General features: G+C 37.4%; 1 protein-coding gene and 1 pseudogene across 10 annotated transcripts in view; both read right to left on the minus strand.

Moving 5' to 3' along the window:
• The window catches only part of MAGI2 (membrane associated guanylate kinase, WW and PDZ domain containing 2), a 1322716-nt gene that overhangs the window by 347415 nt on the left and 951645 nt on the right, over positions 1 to 23656 (minus strand). The window lies entirely within an intron of this gene.
• LOC118536899 (uncharacterized protein KIAA1143 homolog pseudogene) lies at positions 15459 to 16269 on the minus strand (annotated as a pseudogene).

The following is a 23656-nucleotide window of genomic DNA, read 5'->3' on the forward strand; positions in this document are numbered from 1 at the left end:
GTATCTTTGAGTTTTGGTAATTACTGGGGAGGGAAATTACAAATATAAGCATAAATAATATTATTGTTAGTATAATTAAACATATTAATGCTGATGGTTAATAACATGCATTAAGCAGATGCATGATATTGAACAAACCAGAAAAAAATGGCCTCTCAATAGTACACATTATTGTTACAAACAGCATGTTACATAAAAAGCATTTCAGCAGAGGTTTTGGCCATTTACTCACTATGGGAATGGATATTTGGTGGGGGGGGTGGGGGAGGAAGAGAGGGAAGTGAAGAAATAAGCCCTATGTAACAGCACCTTTCAAAGTCAATCAAAGGAGGGCTGAGTGATGTTCTCCAGAACTTAACTGGTATAGCACAACCTGACAACATAGCATTGTGTATTACATTATGCATTAAAATGACATTGTGTATTGTATAAATTGAATTCACTTTATTTTTATTTTTTTATTTTTATTTATTTATTTTAAAGATTTTATTTATTTGATAGAGAAAGACACAGCGAGAGGGGGAACACAAGCAGGGGGAGTGGGAGAGGGAGAAGCAGGCTTCCCGCAGAGCAGGGAGCCCGATGCGGGGCTCGATCCTAGGACCCTGGGACCATGACCTGAGCCAAAGGTAGGCACTCAATGACTGAGCCACCCAGGCGCCCCTATTTTTATTTTTTTTTAAGATTTTATTTATTGAGAGAGAGAGAGAGAGACAGAGAGAGTACAAGCAGGGGGAGAGGGAGAGGGAAAAGCAGACTCCCCCCTGACATCCAGCCAGAGAGGCTGATGCAATGTGGGGCTCTATCCCTGTGCATCAGGACCCTGTGATCATGACCTGAGCTGAAGGCAGATGCTTAACCATCTGAGCTACCCAGGTCCCTTGAATTCACTTTAAAAAAGACAACCTGGTAAACCTTGGTCCTTGAGCTGAGTTTCTTATTTTATCTTTGAATTTCCCAGTGTCAAAAAACATAGCATGATCAAATGCAAGAGTCAACTCTTCTTGGTACTTAGAATGGTTTTGTGTACCAACAGCAAGAGAGTATACATGTTAAAGCTAAGGTCTAACAGTAGGATAATAACTAAAAATAGCCGGTGGACCAACTAGAATTTACTGTAAATCATAGCTCAAAGGAAAAAAATAAATGGAAGCATTTTTATAAGTATATATTTTCTGACTAAAATGCCAACTAATCAGTTGGGAGGGTGATTTCTTGTTTTGGGTTTATATGGTACAACAAATAGCCTCAGTCTCAATTGGTATTTTCCTGTGGGGCTTTAACTGAAATCTAAATTAGAACATGGATAAGTTTAAATGTATCCTGGCCATTTAATAGTCCTATAAGAGAAACAATTCTTAAGATATTATGTACAAGGCTTTTGTATACAATTATACACATCAAACAAACCCTGATTCTTGGCTTTATGTAAGGGAGTGGGAGAAAGGAACTAATATCTCAGGTAAGACCAGACACTCTAGAAACTGTTATCATTAAACTGGGTTGTAAATTATAATACCGTATTTTAAAATTATAATATAAGCCTTGGTCCTAGGTCTTTGGGAATTTGAAATTATTTTCTATTTTGTGATAAAATCTTAAATCAAGTAGTCATTGTCAAGTCTGACTTTAAGTCACTGTGAGAGAACAATACATTTATCACTTATAAGTCTACAAAATTATTGGAACTAAACTAAGTGGAATCTAAGAAGGCCCCTCTTTTACGCACTGATAAAATAAACTTTGTATATTCAGTGAAGGTGCCATTTCCTCATTCCTTGAACGATCTTCCTTTGATAAGGGTTGTGGGTTAGCTTTCCCTAGGTGCTGGAGCTGCAAGGGCAAAGAAGACCCAACAGCTCCTCCCTGAAGAGGTTTAACAGCCTGTGGTCCAGGTATACAGTAAGTAGAGAGACAGTTCAACAACTGTCTTTAATAAAGTTGACAGGAATGGACAGGGTGCACGGGGATCACAGGAGGGAGGGATTCCTTTTGTCTGGAGCAGTCTGGAGGCTTCACAGGGGAAGTAATGGGGGACACTGGAGCTATAGTATACAGAATGAGCTGGAGTTTGGCTATCAGGGAGGAGGGATGGGAATGGAAAGGAAGGGAATTTAAAATAAAGGAAACAGCAAGACAAGCATTAATGGGGTGTGAAATGTTATGCTGGGGAATGGCACAGCACTTAATGCGACTGGAGTAGGCTCCGGTGTGAGGGAAGCAGTGGGAGTAAACAGAAGATGAAACTGCAATAGTAGATTAGGGGTGGATGGGAGATGTTTTGCATGGGATTGAGAGCATCTACCTTATCTTGTAGGCACCTGGGAACCATTGAAGGTGTACTATCCAAAAAACCAATTCTAAAATATTTGAGAACAGTTTATCTGAGAGAGAAAACATTGTTTTCAAGCTTTTAAACCTAAATTATTTTAGAAGAAGTCCTATTTGCAGAAATACAAAAAATGTGAACGTCAGCTCCATGTGTCTCCTGATGGTTCACAAATTTTCAATTTCTAAAGCCTAAAATACGACCCTATAAATGTTTTCTAAAGTTGTTAACCACCATCTCCGCTTTCCATTTTCCTTTAGAGACTGAAGATCTTCTCAACCAATGAGAACATTTTAATACCTCAATAATGTTATTCTGCACTGGGAGGGGGGCAGGATTTACAGAAAAAGTCATGTTATCTGGGTCAGGGCAGACTGCCGCAAGGTTGCTGGATGATTTTGAAAAAAATCAGTTTTCCTCTTTGGGCCTCAATTGTCTTATCCATGAAATGAGAAAAACTGGACTAGACGTTTTTTTAAGGGTCCTCTCCAGGTCCAGCACTTAAACATTTTAGGACTCTCATCTGTGTAAGGACCAATTTACATGTCCAAACCAGTAACACTGGGCTGATATATAATTTAGGTCAACTGAATCTGACAAAAGATTCAAGCCACTAGTGGAAGAAAATGGTGTCTGAAATTATCCAGATTCATTTATAGTTCGCAAATATGCAGACTTGCATTTAGAACATTATTCAATCATCACAGCATTAGAGGGACATTGGGGGAAGTAAAGTGAAGAGAATGAGTCCAGCTCCGCATATATTGATGTTGAGACGCCACCAGTGGAAATGGCTAATAAGGAGTTGGAAGTGTGATTCTGAAATTCAAAAATAATTTTTCTCTGGAAACATAAATTTGAAAGTCATTGTAGAAGGGGTAGCTGAGGCAATGGGAGGGGCCGGGAATGCCTGGAGGGGGATATGTAGCTTCAAAGAGAGGGCAGTGGAGGTGGAACAGTAAAGTAAGATGAGGCTATTCAGAGGGAGACCAGGAGAGAATGTCTGCGGGAGTTCTCAAGTAAGCTGTTGCTCACAAGATCAACATGGTCAACACGCGACACACGGGGCACGGGAGAGAGGAGATCTTTGCATGTTGTGGTTCCAGAAGGCCAATGATAACCTTGTAGAAGTTTCGGTGGGATGCGGAGAAAGGGAGAGTGCAGAAGGGCAGAGCACTTACTTTGAGTTTCATTCAGAATCTGTGTTGTACTTAGACACAACCGAAGATTGTCTGTCTACTCTGAAGAGTGAATTTATACAGTACTTTTTAAAAAGTCAATGGGAACATACTCCAGCCATTACAAACTTTTAGTAAGAAGCTACACAAATAATTGTGAAGCATTTCCCCAAGATGCAAACTGGGGCGTCTTTTTCTTCATGATTCCACTCCTAGAAGGCAACTGATGTGTGGAAAGACTGATCCCCAGAATGAAGCATTAATTTTAATAACTTGGATACCACATAAATGCCCACAAATAAGGGAATGGTTAAATTGAATATGAGAAAATATGATTCACATTACATTTAGTGGCATGGTAGAAAAGAATAAGATATAATATGTAAACATATATTATTATGTAAAAAGAAAGCAGACTATCAAACAGCATATCTGGAATAATTGTCTAATTTTGTTTAACAAAAATACCAAAAAGTTTACACACAGAAAAGACTGGAAGGAAATACACTAAAATTTAAGAGTAGTTTTCTTTGAATAAAAAATAATGTGGTTGAGTTTAATTTTAATCTTTGTCCTTTTTTACTTTCCAAATTCTAAATAAAATGTATATTACTTTTATTAACAGAAAAAAATCCATTAACTTCTAATTTTGAAAGACTAAAGGAGGGAGCAACTGAAATAAAACAAGTTTTTTTTCCGCCCTGAAAACACACACATGCATCCATCCACTCATATCATACAAATGCCTGTGGGTGCGCTTACAACACACACACACACACACACACACACACACACACACACACACACACACGCACACCTCTCTCTTTAGCAGAGAAGAGGTAGAACTATATTCTTCTTGCTGTTTATGGAATTGGGGCAGCCCTGCACCCTCAGGTTTGGCAAGAAAGTGACCTGCATCTGGCTTCAGAACAAAAGGTTAAGTAAGTTTAACAATTGTTTAGAACTAATGTTTAAACATGCTTTTAATAGCACTCAAGTGCAAAATACACAAAATAGGTAAATACTAGGAGTTGGTAAGATATCTATTCAGAAATTCCAACTGATAATTATTTTAGACATTTAAATAATGAGGTTTCATGGATTCTGTTATCTGAAAACTACATGCCCTGATTTAATCTAAGTGAGACAGTGATGGAGTTAAATGATAACAGATTTCATAAAAAGGTCAAAGTTAGGAAATCATGAAACTCCCCACCCATCTTTTAAAAATTGTTGAATGTTTTTATTTATGTACAGCCAGGAATTATTTTAAGACTTCACATAAAGCCTGTGCCTCATCTTCCTCTAGTTTTCAGCTAATAATAAACCAGAATAAGATTAAATTATATCTTCGTGCTGTTAATTAATTGTGTACTAAGCAGGGGCTCTCCAGACCTATAGGGCTGTATAAATTCTCAGTGACCCTAATTCCATCTAAATGTGCTAAATGTGCTGATGGGTGGAGCACGGAAGTCAGAGACAGGGCACTGGAATAGGGTGCAGTCTTCAAAAACAGGTAGACTGCAGTTCAAAAGGCTTATAAGATATTCAGAAATGAAATAAGGACACTATTATACTAGCTCTGAATACAGAATATGCTAAGCAGAGAAGTTTTAAGAACATTCTTTCTGGGTGTACTGGATGCATGCACTAGACGCTAAAGCATAATGCCCAAGTTCAAAATAAAAAAGGCTAGTTCTATGGAAGAAAAATACTACGTAATTTGGCATGAAATATATTTCCTCTGCTCCCATTTTCTGACTCTAAAGTATAAAATGGAAAGAAATATTTCTGGCAAATGGCTCAAGGAGTCCCAAAGCAGCACCAGGTACCATAAAGAAGACATCCTCAGCCCCACAAATAGGAGCAAGGAGATCTGTCAGTGGCAGTGGTAATGGTTTTAAAGGCCTGTAAACATTTAACCAGACGTTCTGTAAGACTTTGAGCATGAGCACCAATTACTCTCACAATGATAAAATTTAAATGTTGTTAGCTCTAAAGTTTTTTTTTTTAAACCATTTTCTTTTGTTTTTAAAGATTTTATTCATTTATTTGTCAGAAAGAGAGAGCACAAGCAGGGGGAGCGGCAGAGTAAGAGGGAGAAGCAGACTCCCCGCTGAGCAGGGAGCCCGATGTGGGGCTCGAGCCCAGGACTCTGGGATCATGACCTGAGCCGAAGGCAGACGCTTAACTGATTGAGCCACCCAGGCATCCCAGCTCTAAAGTTTCAATGTTTCATCTTTTGGAGCTGGGACATGATCCAAACCTTTGTATGTAGATGAGCATCAAGGATCCAAGCTGGGTAGGGATTTCTGGGAGGCAGGGCTATTGATTGGAGTGGGTGGTGGGGGCAACTCCCAGCCCTAGGGACCAGAATAGACAAGAATGGAAGCCTACAAACTGGCTCAGAGTGAGTACGGACGTCAGCTGCTAGACGCAGGAATGGGCCAATGTAGGAAGGCAAAGAAATGTCTGAAGTAACAACATCGAGGCAGTTGTTGCCAAGATGTAACATGGTCTGAAGTGAAGTGAGTATGTTGGAAAAATCAAGATGAGCTGGTGGAATTCTTAAGGAAAGATGCAAAAGACTCCCACCCACAACGACATGATGTGGGAGGAGTGGAAGGACCAGTGAGCAAGAGGCACTGATGTGGTAAGCCAGGGCTGAGGCCAAGAATGCAGAGGGAATCTGTTACAAAAGAAGAATTCTGTACTAGAGATACATATTAAATACTTATCATTTATGTCACACACACAATTTGAAACACATATTGTCACTTTTAATTTAATTAAATGCTTCAAACACTATATAAATTATTTAAATCTTTTATCCTAAGTTTTGTTATGGTTAAAAAGAGTGAGGTTTATTCTCCGTAGGTTTCTTAAGTTATATTAGGCATGGTTTAGAAGGGCATATTCTAAGTATTTTTTTGTCTCCTAAAATAACTTTAAACTTGTAAGGATTTAAAAAGGATTATATATGTATATACATAAGGCAATGAATGATGGTCACTGAAAAACTACCAAAACATCCTTATCTTTCTTTCAATAAAAGATAAAACCTTAATAAAAGAAAGTGGTAAGATCAGGAAGTATAAATCCATTCTCTATTATTTCAGGTAAGTAACTAAATATAGCTGCTTTGGGGGCAGGACAGAGTGAAGATTTTGCCATCCATCATTCCATTTCCTGAGACTAATACACTGAAAGGCTGCTATTTTATGTTGAAGCAAACTAAGACTACTGAAATGACCCATTCTTGTTCTCAACTAGCCATAAAAATGAACAAATTTCTTAACAAAAACATTCATTGCTTCTGCTCAGAGACATTCACTCATGGTTGAAAGAGGGAAGGGATTCATAGTCACAGACCTCTCTGAAAGCTTCCCCCTCACTGCCCACCCTGCTCCTTTATCTCCATCTCCACGAGTTTATCAGTCCATCTTTCCTAGTGCCACACACTGCCAGCCTTTCACTTACTCACCATTATGCTTATCATTCTACAGTATATTATGTATTTTCATATTTGTTTTCCATCCTAGATTGTGATTTTTCTTTAAGATTTTTTTTATTTATTTAGAGAAAGTGAGTGATGAGGGAAGGGCAGAGAGAAAGGGAGAGAGAGAAACCCAAGCAGACTCCATGCAGAGCAAGAGCTCAATGTGGGGCTTGATCTCACAACCCTGATATCATGACCTAGGCTGAAATCAAGAGTGGGGCACTCAACCAACTGAGCCGCCCAGGTACCCCCTAGACTGTGAGTTTTGTTTTGTTTTGTTTTTTTAAGATTTTATTTATTTATTTGAGAGAGAGAGAGCATACATGTGTGCACGAGCTGGGGGAGGGGCTGAGGAGAGGGAGAAGCAGACTCGGTGCTGCGCAGGGAGCCCGATGCGGGGCTCAATCCCAGGACCCTGAGATCATGACCTGAGCCGAAGGCAGACGCTTATCCCACTGAGCCACCCAGGTGCCCCCACAGACTGTGAGTTTTTATTTATTTTTTTATTTTTTTAAAGATTGTATTTATTTATTTGACAGAGAGAGAGAGAGCGAGAGAGGGAACACAAGCAGGGGGAGTGGGAGAGGGAGAAGCAGGCTTCCCGCAGAGCAGGGAGCCTGATGTGGGACTCGATCCCAGGACGCTGGGATCATGACCTGAGCCGAAGGCAGACGCTTAATGACTGAGCCACCCAGGCGCCCCCAGACTGTGAGTTTTTAAAGAACAAAACCAAATCTTACTCATCCATGTTTCCAAATTATAGCAAACTTACCTTGTACTTAACAGGTGCTTAATAAGTGCTGAGTCATTTACAGGTACTATTACATTTGGATAACACAATCATTCTGCCGGGCAGACATTATTGTGCTTGTTCTATTGATTAAGAAACAAGTTTGAAGAGGTTGGATAAACTGTCTACAGTTACACAGACTTCAGTGGTAGAGTTTAGATTCAAAGCTTTTACTTTTTATAAATTCTGACATGAACTTTAATTTTCATACTTAAAAGCTCTGAAACTGGGATGTGTTTCACCATTTATGGCAAGTTTTAATCACTGTCATCCAGGCAGCAGTTGTCACTTTTGTGTGTGTGAGGACCTTTGAGTTAGGGGCATGGTTGGTATAACACATGATGAGCTCAGCTGCTGTTTAAAATGTCTTCCAAAAGATTATACCATGATTCATCCTGAAAGAAAATTTATTGCAAATGCAGAAAGAAACAGCAACAGAAGAGCAAAGCATAAATTGGATACTAGTGAAGCAAATATTCATAATTGGAAGAATGACTGCAATTCCGTATTTTTTTTTTGCTAAGCAATAACCAAATACATTATGAAATCTATCAAAGGAAGATTTACTCACAAATAGATAAAACAATGTTAACATTTGTTGGGATTAGTCAGTAAAACAGAAGGACACCAGAAGGCAGAGAAGATGAAGGTGAAGGTCAGTACATTGATGCTTTTAACTGAAAAAAGAACAATTAGGGCAATAATGAGAGAGAATGATCATTGTTTTCAATAGAACTTTCTATGATGAAAGAAATATTCTATAATCTGTATTGTCCAATATGGTGCCACTAAAACATTCAGTTACTAAGCATGTGAAATATGGCCAGTGTGACTAAGAAAATGTATTTTAATGTCATTTAAATTAATTTAAATATAAATAGTCACATGTTGTTCCTGGCTACCCTACTGGACCGTACAGAATGAGATGGTGCTGTGTAAACCAATCTCCCTTGCTAAAAATAAAACCACAGGCCCAAAATGGTGTCACTTAGGCCAAGCCCCCAAACCAGGGCTTAACACCTAATCTAGTTACAGTTTCAACCTCCCCCAGAAACACAGTCTTAACTGGCAGTCAGGAATTTTCTGATCAGTGCCAATGAAGTAATTGGCCACATGGGTCCTCTTCATTCTCAAAGGAAGATGAGGTCATCTGCATGACAAGACTACCGGCTCTTTCCTCTTTGGGAAAGAGACCCTGCTTGGAACAATCTTTTTCTCTTGTAATAACTTTCTTGTCCCGTCCTCCTTCCTATAAAAACTTTCCATTTTGTACAAGTCCTTGGACCTGCCCTCTACTTGCTAGAACTGTTTAATAAAGTCAATGAGATCTTCAAATTTACTCAGTTGATTTTTGTTTTTTAACACTCTCTTTAGGGAAGTTGGCTCATTAGGGAAGTTAAATTTGATGGTACAGTGAGTTTTCGTATTCTCATCTGGAAAGTGAAAATATAATCTATTTCAAAATGTTGTTGTGGGGGTTTAATGAGATGCTATAATGGGCTGTGTTTAGCATAAAGCCTGGTACATGGTAAATGAAAAGAAATGAAAGTAGTAGTAATAGGGAGAGTAGGACTAGTAGTAGTTATGGTAATGATATCACTTTTATCTTTGCTGACAAACAGCAAGTAAGGTTTGCAATTAGCAGGAGGTCAGAAAAGAATACCCTCTCTGTCTCTCCCCAAAGACGGTAAGCTGCCTAGCAATTAGAAAATTCATTACAGATAGTAAATTAGGCTATGCATAATCTCAACAAATATTGATCAGCCTAAAATTCCTAGAAAGTGAATTAGTGCACAAGCAATGCTTCTGAATATGCATCTGCATTTTGAAAATCCAAGTTCTAGTGTCTTGGACCCATCCTCTAATCCTTTTTTTTTTTTTTTTTAAGATTTTATTTATTTATTTGAGAGAGAGAGTGAGAGAGAGCACAAGAGCAGGGTGAGGGGCAGAGGGAGAAGCAGACTCACCATTGAGCAGGGAGCCTGATGTGGGGGCTCAATGCCAGGACTCTGGGATCATAACCTGAGCCAAAGGCGGACGCTTAACCGACTGAGCCATCCAGGCACCCACCCACCCTCTAATTCTTAAAGGGATGCCAGATCATTCCTAACATTTATGAGAATTTTAACAAGAATAAACTCTTTCTATTAATCCAAAGGGGAATATTGTGTTTCCCTTGGTAAACACAATATTCCCCTTTGGATCAATGGTAATAAGGAAGGTAATAAAGATAAAATGGTAATAAGGAAGGACATCCTTGCTGAGCCCATACTAAGGGCTAGGCTGTTTTTAGAACTGCTGGGTAACCATTCTGGAAATCTTCTGGACTATGCTCTCTAGTTAATTGCTATAGGCTTATGTGTGTGTCTGCATGTAAGGAGACACAAGACAAAGAAGGACAATGACGACTGAATGGTGGTAACAATCTTGGCAACTACACCCATCCAAACTTTTGATCTGGTTTAAAGCCATTAAGGAGAGAAGAGTTAAGAAGAAAAGCTGAAAGAGCTGATTTTAGGAAAGATGTCACTCTTTGGAAGTGAGTCTGGGATTGAGCAATGCTGCTTTTTTTAAAGAAGAAGGTCTAAAAGATCGAACCCATTTTTTCAACCTTTATGGAGAATCCAATTATACTTTAACATCTGGGAGACTGGCAGCTTTGGGAAAGAGCACCCTGGGTGCATCAATTAGCAGTGTGATGAACACTATCAGAAAAGGCTGTGGTGAGGCGGGCCCCAGCAATTTTCTGAGTAGAGGACATTGACAGTGGGACACTCAAGTAGCGTAGGAAGAAATAGGCTGAGCTTGAATGGGGACTGACAGACCACACTGTTTATAGTGTCCCAAAAACACTTGTGGGAAGGCCTCCGAAAAGGGGTTAAGGTCCTGATCAGATAGAGCCTTGCATAAGCAGGCATTAATGTTAAAGTCCCCAAATTAATGTTAATTTGTCCTCAGTGGAAGGTGATGCCAGAGGACACTAGGGTACACTAGCTGTTTTGTTACTTTGGAGTTCCTGTTATTATTCAGACCTTTTTGAGTTTCTATAGTTGTATGCCACAACAATTTAGGGTGGAGTTAGTCCAGGATAGTTTGGGCCCCAATAAAGAACTGTTTGTTGAAAGCCTGCTCATCATTTGCCTTTTTATTGCTACCAGAACAACAGTTACTAGAATCACTAAATCTAACACTTGAATAAAGGCCCTTCAGAGGGCTAAACAGTGGCAATTACCAAACAGTACACACCAATGGTTCTTGGCAGGAAGTGAGGAACAAGAAGTAAAGAATTACTCCATGAACTGAAAAAATTTGGGGAGTGCTTCCAATAGAAAATATGTAAATTTTTAAAACACAAGGGGCATCAGAACAACAACAACAACAAAAAACCTGTTTTCTTGAGAAAGAAAAAAAAAACAAAGTTTAAGTATATACCCAGCCTCTTTTAGAAGTACTCCATTCAAAATATACCATTAAACCATACTGGGAGATAACAAACTGCACACTCATCTGCATTGTTTAACTCAACCTTGAATGAGTTGAGATGAGTTGAAATGAGAATTTTTGTTTTTCCTAGCAAAGGTCATATTGATAGAAAGTCCTCTTTCATAGACTCTTATTCTCTGGGAATGGTTATTATGAAGATAGACTAGGTGACATTTATTCCTTCCATCCTTTCAATCTGGTGGTTGAGTTCTAATTATGACTTATACCAAAATTTTATCTAGAAGTGCTGTTCATACCTTGGCCAAGTAACTTGAATAACAAAAATGAAATACTTCACTTGGCCATGCAATCTGAGTAACAAAAATGAAATATGACGCTACACAGTATTTTAAGCAAAGTTCTTGAAATAGGGAAGCTTATTTTAGCATGATGATATTTTGAGCAATAAAAAAAGATCTAATAAAATAGAAATAAGAGAGAAAGAAGGGAAGTTGGAATTATACAAGTCAGAGGTAATAGATCAAAAGGTGAGGAGTACATAAGGTGTTCCAAGTCTAGTTGACAAATTGGACATAAATAAATCACTGGGGCCAGATGGCATTCACCCAAGAGTTTTGAAGGAACTCAAGGGTAAAATTGTGGAACTGCTGGCCAAATGTGTTAACTGTTGTTGCAAACAGTCACCTTGCCAGAGGACTGGGAGATTGCTGATGTGATTCCCATCTACAAGGAGGACTCTTGAGAAAACCCTGGACACAAGATATAGATCAGCAAGATTGGGTTTTCAGGCAAAAACAATGAGAAGAATAATAAAAAAGTCAATTCCACTGAATGTCTTTGTGTATTTAGCTTACTGAGGTAAGATCTGTTGTTTTGATAAGAGAAAATCATACCCATATGGACTCCTTGGGTTTATGAGGTATTAAAATGGTAACTCTGTGGCCAAGAGACGTAAGTTGCATTATTTTTTCTAAAGGGACTTTGAAAAGATTTACTTATGATGGCTACTTACAAAACACACCTGAATTAGCATGGAGCTGGAGAAATCTTTCTGTCACATATTAAAAACCATCAATGATAGAAAATACAGACAAGGCTTATAGGAGCACTTTCCTTGATGCATCCTGTAGGGGTTGTGAAAAAATCTTATTTTCATAAACAAACTTCCATGGAAATTTAGAGTAGATATTTTAAATGTATATATTTTCCTAAGTTCTAGTCGGCAGGGAAATGCAAGCCAACAGACCCAAAGTAGGAAATTTCAAAAAGGATGTTTGAACAGGAAGAGATATGTTGGGTCAATTTCAATGTGTACTTCAAAAGTGTACTTATAAGTTGACCCTCAACTTAAAAGTAGTCTGTAGCTCTGGTAGTCTCTAACAGAATGGGATCTCATCATGGACAAAACCTTCAACAAATCACAGCATCAACTGCAGAGCACAGGGTCTTACACACAATGTGGAGCAGAAATTAACCCACACAGACAGTCTCTTTATTGCACCAATTGGTGTATATATATTTTTTCATTTATCATAATGACTCTATAAAGTAGATGATAATATAAAACTTCAGAGCTATAGCTAATAATACTGTACTGTACACTTAAAAAATAATGAGGGCAGAGCTCATGTTAAGGGTTCTTAGCATAATAATAATAATAAAAAAAACCTTTGGTAATACACTTCACGACTTTAGATATTATATGTATTTCTACAAAACCAGGCAAAATATAATATTAACCTAATTACGTACAAGTGCTTTTCGACAACATGAATCTGGGCATAATTTCTTTTTTCACTTACCAATTGACCTCATTATTTTCTCTGTGTTTAAGATAATTTTCTATTTCCTATTTCTACAAGGTGAATGTATAAAGACATGAAAAAAATCCACTCATGTGGCAGATGTGTTTTATCTTTTGTTACATATTTAAGAGAACTAAAGTGAAGAGAAATTAACTTTCTGAAATTCATACCACTTGGAGGGGTAGAACTAAGTTAAAAACCAATGTCAGTTTTACCCTAAATTCTGTATTCTAGATAGGTGGTCATCAATATCTGATTACTTGATTTAAATTCATTCTTATTAAAAAAATGCAGTCATGTACAAAGTAGATTCCTACTTCTAATAGTATTATTTCAGCCATTATTACTTAGTCATTGCGTTCTTCTACTTCCTTTTCACCCAAAAAGTCATTAACCATTTCCCAGTTAGGTTTCCTTTATGCCAATCCTAACACCTGAAAATGTACATCAGTCCAAGATATCAACAATTCAGTTTTTTATCTATTGCTATTGTATATTAAGTTAAAAATATTCTTCTGAATCAGGATGGAATGTTAGAAAAATTTCAGTCCAAATTAAAATATGTGGAAAAAAGTATACAAATGTCTTTGTGAAATGTGTTTGCTGAGGTCAAAGAATTTACACATGGTAGAGTTAGGAATGGTGGGAAGAGGTAAAAATCTATGTATATGCTAACTGGGGGTCCTTTTCTGAGGACTGGTCTGTTCATATGCAGGGTGAGAATCTGTAAGGCCCAGTAGAGATGACATACCTCAGGGTTAAGAGCAAACAGTGCTGCCAGACGTATGATAGTGTTGGGAGGTTTTGTAGTTCTCGCTCAGAATGGAGAGACCTCATAGAGTACCTTTGCCATTCAAGGTATCTGAGGTCTCAAGAGCCCACAGCTTAGAAAAAGAATAATGGCTTAAAGTAAGAGGCACATTTTTTTAATTGGTTTCAAAGTCAAAATAGACTGCCCTAGCAAAAACAAACAAACAAACAAACAAACAAATAAAGCCAAATCTCACTGGACCAATGATCTGCCAGTAACTTTACCTGCCAAAAAAAACCCTTATCACCTTTTAAAGACAATACAGCTATGCACAATATAATTTTTAAAATTAGATATGAAAAGAAACAAAAAATTTGACCTATTGTCAAGAGAAAAAGAGTCAACAGAAATTGACCCCAAGATGACCATATGTTACAATTAGCAGATAAGGACTTTAAACAGCTCAAAGAAAGTATGATTATAATGAAGAAACAAATGAGGAATCTCAGAAGAGCAATGGAAACTTTAAAAAGGAACAAATATGATTTCAGAGCTAAAAATTATACTACTTGAAATAAAAATTCACTAAGTAGAATCAACAGGAAATTGAAGATAGCATAAAAAAAGAAACAATGAACTTGAAGGCAAATCAACATAAAGTATTCTATCTCAATTACATAGAGAAAAACTATCTTAAGAAATGAACAGAGCTTCCCACAGTGATCTGTGGGAAACATCAAATAGTTATACACACATATAATTGAGTTCCCAGAAAGTGAGGAAAGAATACTTCCAAATAATCCAAATCTGGTGAAAAACATTCTTACAGATCCAAGTGTTTATTACACCCAAGCAGGATAAATATTAAGAAAACCTCACCTAGGTACATCATAGTTGAATGAATGAAAAGCAAATAGGAAAATAAAATTAGAAAGCAGCCAGAGCAAAGCAACATATTAGACACAAATAAAAATGATTTATGGGGTTTATATTCATGCTATATATATATCAACAATAGCACAAAGGATGGGGGGATGGCAAGTAGAAATATACTGTTTCAAGTTTCTAACATTTTACACGGGATAATACATTAACTCTAAATAGACTGTGATAAGTTAGGGATGAACATTGTGATGTTTTATTTTAAATAAAATAAACTATAAGGAAGTAAACAAAACTGTCTCTATTCCACAGGGATTTTATTTTTTGTCATGTCTTATGGACTCTCAGCCACTATTCAAATGTGAACATGAGAAGTTCCATGTCACAGACCTTTTATTCTCAGAAAACAGGTATGCACTGTAACAGAGTTTTCTGGAGGCAATGAAGGTATTATTTGAAAGTATGCCTTAGGGGAGCCTGGGTGGCTCAGTCGGTTAAGCGTCTGCCTTCGGCTTGGGTCATGATCCCAGGGTCCTGGTATCGAGCCCCACATCAGGCTCCCTGCTCAGCGGGAAGCCTGCTTCTCCCTCTCCCACTCCCCCTACTTGTGTTCCTTCTCTCGCTGTCTCTCTCTGTCAAATAAATAAGATCTTTAAAAAAAAAAGTAAGTATCCTTTAAAAAATAAAATAAACGGTTATTATATAAAATTTTTAAATACAAATATTCATCATGAAAATAAGAATTGTTGGCTTATTGTCTTGTTCCAATCATGAACTCACTTTTTTTTTGCTGGTAAAATAATTGTCTTTTATTTTTAAGGTTGACAAATTCTAGAGCACAACACGAAAGGGGGCCTCTTAAGGGAAAAGGAGGGCAGGAGACATTGAATTCTCAGGTGTCAGCAACTGGTACTACTGACCAAGGACTTTCGGTTTATTCTTCTCATGTAACAAGAAGTCCAGAGGTTCGCAGTCCGTGGCTGGTGCAGCAGCTCCTCGAGGCATGCTATCAGGATCCAAGTGCCTTGAATCTTTCCACTGTACCACCCAGAGAAAGGATCTGCTTCCCTTAGGCCAAAAAATGGCTCCGATACTCCTAGGTTTCATGTATGTGCTCTCAGTTTCATCGTCATTGTCAAAAGAAAGGAGGCAACTGTTTTTGATTTGCTTTTGTGAGTTCTTTTTAACTGAGTCCTGCTTATTTATTTCACCTTCATTTGCCTTCCTCTTTTTTGAGCTTGCTGTTAAACCTGAATATTTTTCATCCGAGGAACGTTTGACTGGTTTTCGATACATGATTCTTCCATCAACTATAGCCGGTTCTTCATCTGCTTTGGCAGCCTTTATTTCTGCTTTAATTTTCATGACTTCTTCAACTGACAGGTCTCCCTTTTTTAAAACCACCACTTGGGGCTGTTCATCTTCTTTGTCACTGTGATCACCATCTTCATCTGGGAGCTGAGGCTGGATTCTCTTGGTTTCCACGGTAGGCCCTTCCCTGTAGCCGACCTGTTCCTTGAAGCGAGCCAGGAACGCCGGTTCGGCTGGCCGCACGTACGAAACCTGGTTCCGCTTGCTCATAGCTGCTCCCATGCAATTTCTTTGATAAACTGGAATCTCATAGTTTGTCAAGAGTCAATTCCAAAAATTCATGTTAGAATTCTATTTCCCCAGCTTTTGCCCTTGATACCTAGAAACTACAAATACACACAGCCCATTCAGGGCTGGTGCCTTACTTGCTCACTGCCCGGCATGCCCAAGCCAGACTCAGCCTCTCACCTTCTACTTGAAATTACTTCTAATTTCTAGTCCCATACCTGTATATACTTTCTCTCCTTAGGCCCATCTGTTGAACAAAGGCTCACAACACTCAAGAGCATTGCCTCTCAGACTGTCAGTCAACTACAGTGCTTCACCAAATGATAAGTGATCCAAAGATACAGTAGTTTCTATACTTCTGTATGTGTCGAAGACAGGGTAACACACACATATTCACCTTAGAGTATAATGGCAGAGATAATGGTTGTGTAATTAACAAAAAGCTAAATCTTTTAGGAAAAGGGGGTAAAGTAGAGAAGCATTAAGGTTGCACTTTAGAGCACAATTATATATATTAAAGTATCTAGAGAATGCATTCCAAATAAAAGACATGAACTTTATTATGTTTTAAACTCATTACCAAATCTGATTTATAATTTGGTTTCTATAATGAGTGTTTCCGTAGGAGGTCATTCTGTTCCAAAATACAAATTGGCAAAAGGTCCTTCAAAAACACAGGTGGCTGCAAAACTGTTGATAAATGACTGTGATAAGTTTTTATAACTGACCCAAACATCAGAACATTCCACCACTCCTACCTCCTCACTGTTTTTCTGATCCTTGTTTCGTGTTGTGCCTGACAGAGTTTTCTTTTCCTTTTTTCTCTTATGCACTTTGAGGTAATGCCAAGCATTTGTGAGATGGCTTCCTAGGGTGGAGGTAGGCTGGGAGGGCTTAGAAGGCAGGCGTTTCAGCAGGGGGTAAGAGGAAGGAGTTCCCCTAGTGGAAACTCTAGTGGAAAAATGGATTTCGTTCCTTGTTTTGTTGTTGTTTTTCCATGAGAAACTAGTGGATTGACAAGGGGATTAAACCCATAGCCTTGGCCTCATTTGCACTGCACAATTAAAATAAAAATAGAATAAATATTCACCTTTTGTTCTGGAACTCCTGCTATTTTCTTAGTAATTTAGATGTCATTTGTTCAAGACATTTTATAAAAAAGAAAAAAAAAGAGCAAAAAGGCTTCCCCTTGTTAATAATAGTGACATTAATTATTATATTTAATAATATAATAAAAATATAATAATCATTTTAATAATAAGTGACTAAAACATATAGTAGTACTTGTTAAATGCCAGCACTTTGGTGTTTTACATATACTTATTCATTTTATCCTCACGAGAACCCAAAGATGTGGGTACTGTAAGTATTCTCATTTTATAGATTAGGAAACTGAGGCATTTAGAGGTTAAGAAAATTTCCCAGGGTCACATGGCTAGTAAGCAATGGAGTTGGGATTTGAATCAGGCATTTCAAATCCAGAGGCTTCCTAGCCAGTATGTTACATAGCCTCTGTTAAGGCATACTCTACAGCAATATTTCCCAAACTTTCATGTGCACACGTGAAGCATCTGGTGATTTTGTTGAAACGTAGATTCTGATTCATTAGATCTGGGGTGAGGGCCGAGATTCTGCATTTCTAACAAGTTTCCAGGTGATTCTGGTCTTTGAGCCATACTTTGAATAAAATATTATAATGTTCAAGCTGTCTTGTAAAAGCATTTTGTGTTGGGTGGTGTTGGGGAGGGGGTGGTGGCTAGGATTGATGAGAAAGAAGAAATGCATAGAAATTAAAAACATGCATGTGGATGTGCATCTAGATTCTACTGTTAAAATAGTCTAGAGGGTGGATTTCATTTTGAAATGGCCTAAATACAATAATAAAATAACCTTGGATGTCTGAGTTAAATACCAATTTAAAAAGTGTTAAAAAGAAAACCACAGGCCCAAAATGACTTAGACTGAGTCTCCAACTGGGGCTCAATACCTATTCTAACTGCAGTTTCAACCTCTCCCAGAAATGTAGTCTTATTTTTGATCAGGGCCAATGAAGTAATCTGCCACATAGGCCCTCCCCACCCAAGGAAGATGAGGTCATCTGCATGATAAGACCCTCTGTTCTTTCTGCTAAGGGAAAGTAACCTTGCGTGGAATAATCCTTTTCTTCTGTAATAACTTTCTTGCCCCACCTTCCTTCCTATAGAAACCTTCCATTTTGTACAATCCTCGGAGCTCCCCTCTACTTCTTAGATGGGGTGTTGCCTGACTGTTTCAGACATCATTTAATAAAGCCGATCAGATCTTCAAATTTACTTGGTTGAACTTTATTTTTTTTTTAACAAAGGTTAAATATTATTCCAGGAAACTTACAACAATTGGAGAAAAATACCTCTCCATTTCTGAATATATTTAGTTTTCAGATTTTAAGTTTTTTCTTCTTCTGATGAAATTCAGAAGTTCTTTACCTTCTCTCATATGATGATGAAATAATAGGACCCTTGAACATCCCTCACAGTTATGGGAGGAAATTCACGCATAAGGTTGGAAATGGAGAAAAAGGAAACTTTCCAACTTTCTGAAAGACTTTTGAAGAGGGAAGCAGGCAGAGATGTGCCCCTGAAGTGTTCCAATTGGTCTATTTCCTGAGATTCTTCCCAACAGACCACCAGTCCCTCAGGTCTTGAAATCTTTTAGACCTTAATGTTCTCTATTAAAACACAAATACGTGTGGCTGCAGTAAATGGCAGTGTGTTCATAGGTGACACCTCAAAGGAGATGGCTTGCCAGCCAAGATCACTAGTTGACTAACTTCTCTCAAGTTCAACAAATAGGAGGAGTTTCTCAGGAAAGGGAAAGGCAAAAATCCCAAAGAGAAAGCTCCACAAAGTTCAATATGTCAGACAGACCCACAGTTTGGTCTAGGCTTGCTTGATCCAACTCACCTGATGGGATCAGGTATATAGAGTCACAGCTTCTCCAGGAGTTGAATTTCCCTTTTGGAATCAGTGAGATATGCATTTTTTTTTTTTTTTTTTAGCAAAAGAAAACACCTGTTCGGTTTATGAATACTTTTATTATACTCCCCGCTGATTCAATGAAATTTTGATTAGCCTCCAAGATTATTACTAACTTCATTTAGGGGAATATGTGCGTGAGTGGTTCCATAATTATTGGAGACACTTGCAAATAGGAAGATTTTCAAAAGCAGACTGACTGAGTGAAGGCAGATCACAGTTTGCCTGTTTTCTTTCTGACTTTCTTTAGATGCTAATAACTGCTAATTAGAGAGAGCAAGGAAAGCAGTGGTTGGTAACTCACTTCTAAAATTCAGTCTGATTATAATATGGAAACAGACTGTTCCTTCTCAAAGGCTAAATGAAAGCAGTTCTATTTATCAGGTATTTCATTGGCTTTGCAAATCATATTAATAGTTTTACATCTAGGTGTTTAATCAAAAGGTTTTTTTTTTTTCCCCAAATTATTTATGCAAGTGGTCAGTCAAAGCAAGAAAAACAAAATCTTGGAAGTGAAAGAATTGAAGGCAGCATCTATTTTGTCAGTTCAGATGGAAGAATGAACACCAGAGCTCATATCACCCCCAGGCCGGCCAGACCAGCCAAGGAACACACAGCCTAGGGTCTAGGGATAGGAATGCTTGCTGATCATTCAAAGGAAACTATAGGACAAGTAGTTAATCAGCACTAATGAAATCTTTTACAGAACACAGATTTTTTTTAGATTTCAAATCTCTTGAGATGCAAAAGACCCCTGGGGGACTAGATGAAGCAGCACCAGAGCACCTGCGAGCATTGACCTCATGGGCCTCCAATCAATGGCATCCACCTTTCTCAGGAGACCTCTGCCCAAAATTTTGTCCTTAAAAATCCTCATTTGGGAGTTATCGAGGAGTTTAGGACTTTAGAGAATTAGCTCCCCATTCTCTTGGGTAACGCCATAATAGTAAATAGCCTATCTTTCTTCACTGCAAAAGGTTGGTGTCAGTTTTATTGGCTTGCTGTGCACTGAGTGGACAAACTCTTATTTGGTTCCGTTACAGAATGGCAGGTGATAGATGACAACGGTCATCCCATATTTTATGGCAAATACATATCCCATGATCCTCACACCATAAGCACATAGCTTGCATTTTATTATCACTTAAAACATTAAGTATGTGTATTAAGGTACATTTTTATAACTTAAAATGTAATAATTTGAGTGCATCTACTCACTTAAATTCTTAACCAGACTAGCAATATTTATCTCTTTTGAAGATGTGTGGGAAATAAGGCTGAGGAGAAAATAGACTTAGGTAAAAGCTAAAATCTGTAAGAAAATTATCAAAGATTAAAAAAGAATAGATGTTTGGCTTCAGATAGACTAATTTAGATATCTAAGCAAACTTTCACAGTCTCCATGTATTATGGCCACTTTTCAAGAATCATGAAATCAGGGTTATCCCAAATCTTTAGAGTTTAAGTTCCTTATTTAAAAGAAAACATAAATAAAATTGAATTTTAAAAACCAGGTAACTTGTTCACACTTCATGTAAGACAGTAGGTTTAAATATTAAATTATGAATTCATTAAAATTAATATTAAAACATTACATTATCTTTATCTGATACCTAGCAAATTTGGCTGAATCCAGCTAGATGTTGTGTCATTAGTAGAAAAGATAATCCAGCATAGACCTTGTAAAAAATGTCAGGTAAAAGAAGTTTCTCCTTTTGCCAAAAACAACTTACACTTGGCTTCACAAAAATAGAAGCGTGATAATTTTGAAATTAATGGATGCTATCAACTCCTTTGATATTTAGATTGTAATAATCACAAGCCTGTGCAATTAAAACATTTTCCAGATTCTAATTCTAACCATACTTAAATAGCAGAAGTAAACAAATCGCCCCATATTTTATTTCTAGGTCAGTGAAACCAAGGACAAGAGGGTTGTGTTATGATCATGATTCTCAGGAATACAAACTTGGTGTGATTTCTTCGAATGTCCTGAAACACATATTTCTTCACTGCTGATTTGTGTGATAATTATGCTTTGTTGACTTTTTAAAAAAGAACTATTAACATTCTGTACCTAATTAGTAGATTTAGTAGTCAAACATCTCTGGTGCAACTACTCAGTATTCCTCAAATGGTAAAAATTTCATGTGTAAACAGACACAGTCCACCAATTGCTCCAACTATTTCCAGTAAGTCTGTTGGCCTCCTGTTGATATTATTGTATTGTAACATATAGTTTAAAATATCATATAATAAAATGGACTGAAAATTTCTTACATTATGAAATAAAAGAACAAATAATCTATTTAATATGATATATAAGATACTAATTTCCATTTTATTAATGATATTAGCAGAGTGGTAAATATGAACACACTGTAATAAATATCTAATATCAGATAATGTTAAAATTTCATTTCAGTGAGAAATTTTAACTCTTCCCGTAAGATCTTCCCAACTATAACAAATTAATTACGTAATAAAATAATCTGGTTGGTGTTTTCTTTCCTTGTAATTCCCACGTTCAATCTTTGGGGGGGTTCTATCAACAATACAAAGATCTAAGGATAGGAGGAGGTCAAAATAAGGATTACCATTATGAAGCCCAAAGTTTTTCTTTCCTCACAAAAAGCATCAGATATCCAGTCTTTTCTCCTTGCTATTAAAATCACAGATCTGAAATATATCTATATCCTCTTTTTCTTTAAATATCCCAATATCAGCATAACTGCCTAAATATGTACTTTTTTTTTAAGACGTATTTATCTTAGAGAGAGAGAGAGAGAGAGGGCACATGAGCAAGCAGGGGAAGGAGAGGGAGAGGGAGAGGATCTCAAGCAGACTCCCTGCCAGCATGGAGCCATACACAGCAATCCATCTCACAACCCTGAGATCAGGACCTGAGCCAAAATCAAGAGTTAGACCTTCAACTGCCTGAGCCACCCAGGCACCCCTAAATATGTACTTTCAATCAACAGGATTAGCATCGGATAGGTTTTGGAGGAACAAATTATTGAGTGTTTACTACTCCTCATTTGTATAAAGTTTACCTTTCAAGCATTAAAGGACCACCTCTAATTGTTGTATCCCAGGATTTGATGATTCAGTCAGTGCTTGCCTTATCCACAACCACCTTGGTTTTATAGGTTTCAATTTATTTTCTCTTAACCTTCAAACTTCCAGACTGATCTTTTTTTTATTGAATAAAGTTCCTATTTCTTTGGTAATTTAAAAAATGTTCCTCCTCTGAACTTTCTCCATTTATGTTTAATCTAGCAAAGGGTGTCCGAATCAAATAGCATGAAGTGGTCTCTTTGCGTGAGAGCATCTCATGGTTTTGCAGTGAAGTGTTTTCTGTCTTATTTTCCATCCTTTTTGGATAACACAAGCATTGACAGATTTTCTCAGCTGCTACAGCTCAATAGTGCAAGGTGTGAAAAAGCACAGAACAACTATTTAAAAAGAGAGAGAAAGTTTTTTTTTTTTTTTTTTCATTTCTGATTCTCTTGATATCAGTTTTAGAGCCAGAATACAACTGACTTAGACTCTATGCATGCAATGCAATATAAAATGTGAGGATTTTTAACTTTATAGGTTTCTAGAGGACAAGTTTAATTATATTTTAGCCAATCACTGAAAAAACGATTGGAGCATCTGTGTTGCAGTTTCAGCTAGATAAATACTATGATCAAATTATTATTATATCATAGGAGGGAAGTAGGGATTAATACAAAATATTTCTCCCAGATGTCACTTGCCTTAAAAATGCTGCCTTAAAAAAAAAAAAGGATTTAGAGACTAGACTGTGCTAAGACCAAAGCATAAGTACTTAGCTCTTTAAAAATTGAGAAAGTTTGGCTAAATCCACGTAGGTATTTTGTGCATTAGTAGGAAAAAAAATACTAGGTCAGTGAAGGAGAGCAGAATTTGTCACCCCAAAATATGCTTCTTTGGCATAAGGATTATGTTAGGCTGATTCTTTTTTAAGAGTAATTGTAGGAAAGGAAAGGTTCTGAAAACCTAATAGAAGTGACCCAGTAAGAGACATTTACACTTATAAGGGAAATCTCTATTTGTATCTCTTTTTCTGTACCAGAAAGAGGGGGATGACTAGATCTCTAGAAGCTCCAATCCATGCAGAAGGCAGAGGACTTAAATCTGCATAACAACCTTACCCTTGCTCACTGTGCTTTTCCTGGTGACCTCCCATACTCAGCTTCCCTCCCCTCCCCACTTTGGCCTTTGGCTGGAGATGGTATTTAAGATGGTGGCTTGGGGCATTATGGGGAGTTAATCTTCTTGGGTATCTCCCATGTATAGAGGAAGTATACATGTTCTTAAATTTTGTTTGTTTGTTTTTCC

This window comes from Halichoerus grypus, chromosome 12 (genome assembly GCF_964656455.1).
Source record: "Halichoerus grypus chromosome 12, mHalGry1.hap1.1, whole genome shotgun sequence".
Taxonomy (NCBI): Eukaryota; Metazoa; Chordata; class Mammalia; order Carnivora; family Phocidae; genus Halichoerus; species Halichoerus grypus.